This window comes from Aplysia californica, unplaced genomic scaffold (genome assembly GCF_000002075.1).
Source record: "Aplysia californica isolate F4 #8 unplaced genomic scaffold, AplCal3.0 scaffold00230, whole genome shotgun sequence".
Classification (NCBI taxonomy): domain Eukaryota; kingdom Metazoa; phylum Mollusca; class Gastropoda; order Aplysiida; family Aplysiidae; genus Aplysia; species Aplysia californica.
Window position 1 is genome coordinate 775,687 of NW_004797500.1, and position 1,734 is coordinate 777,420.

Below are 1,734 nucleotides of genomic sequence, written 5' to 3' on the forward strand. Positions count from 1 at the left end.
AATGATGATGATGATGATGATGATGATGATGATGATGATGATGACGAACATCCAGGCCTATACGAACATCTGATTAAACGTGATCAACCTTTTTCAAGTCTCAAGTTGTTTTTTACTTTAAAACATGTTAATTAGCCCCTTGGCCTGGCACCCACTTAGGTACTTCCGTCTAGCCTGTAACAACACATAATCCTAAGACCCTCTTCGTTAGGCCCATTTTCCTTCTGGTGTACAGCGCTCATTTAGTTTTTCTCTCAGCTGCTCCTGAGGAAGCCCACGATGCGAAACGTTGAGCTGTTAAACAAATCTTAAACATTTTCTATTGTATTGTTATTTTGTCTGAAATGCAAACAGGACTTTCCCTCCTACTCCTCTTATCAAACAATGATGATGATGATGATGATGATGATGATGATGATGATGATGATGATGATGATGATGATGATGATGATGATGATAAAGGTAACAGAAAACTGTGGTGCTGTGATAATAATTCGCTGTGTGCACCCTAGCACTCCTGGGCAAGAGAGGTAAGCGAACGGCCACTGGGGCGGAAGTGAGTCGGGGAATTCCCACAGCGCGGTGCACATTCGCCAATTACTTGCCTAATTGGTTAGCAGGAATAACAAGTCAACCAGACAGCCTATGGCATGCTGGGCGCTTTGAGATAGCTTTTCTAATGGCCGCTGATGGCGTTCTGGGTCAGTTTAAGTCAGTTGCCCAGAGCGACCCCAACGTACGGTTTCTGATATCTGCAGGTTCAAGGGCGAGCTGGGCAGGGTATTAAGACTACATGCACGTCTGCCCGATTTCGCAAGGTTCTTTTTTATTTGGAAACGATTGCGTTGGAAAAGCTTTTGTTATTTTAGTTTTTCGTTTTGTTTTTGTTTTTTGTTTTCTAAATTGAAAGCAGTTTGACTTCTTTGGAACTGACGAGAAAACATAATCCTTTCCGCGTAATTCACTCGTTTAAAATGTTTTTACAATAACATCAATAAAACACAATTAATCTAATACACTAACCAAAGCAATAATATATGAATGAAGTTCATACTAAACTAAACTAAGAAACTACAAACACATGCGATCAACCAACCATTTTTGGTCGCCTCTTTGCAGTGCTTTTTTAAAAAAAAATAGTTTCTTTAGTTGGGGTTATCGTGTCTAGCACACACTGCAGTGACCATCCATCAAAACGCCAAATCACCGCACACGCCTCACAGCAGACACTGTTGTAGGCCTCAACTCAATAACCACTCCGCCGTTGGTGAAAATGGTGAAATAGTATCGTTTTTACGTCCCTATCAATACTATTATGCTATTTAACCCTATCCAATCCTGTTTTACTTTCGCGTCCATACGACGTGGGGAACTCTGTTCTGCCATTTTCCAAAGAGGAAATTTACTCGCAAATCCGATCCGTACCCTTTGCATAGCAGTCTGACAAAATGGTCGTATTTTTTTAAATACTGAAAGTTTCGAAGATCTCTTCGTACTAGAAGTATTCTAAAATGTGAAGAATACAACCATGGGGTACAAAATGACCCCAGGGCGTACGGATAGGGTTAAGACCAAGGACACAACGTGTCTAGTAGCCTAACCTCAGAGCTATCGGCGTCACTCAGCCATTGGGAAACCCCGAAGCTCATGATAGAAAAATAAATACGAAACATGGTACGAGCAATGTCCTAATATAATCTCTCTCTCTCTCTTTCTCTCTCTCTCTCTCTCTCT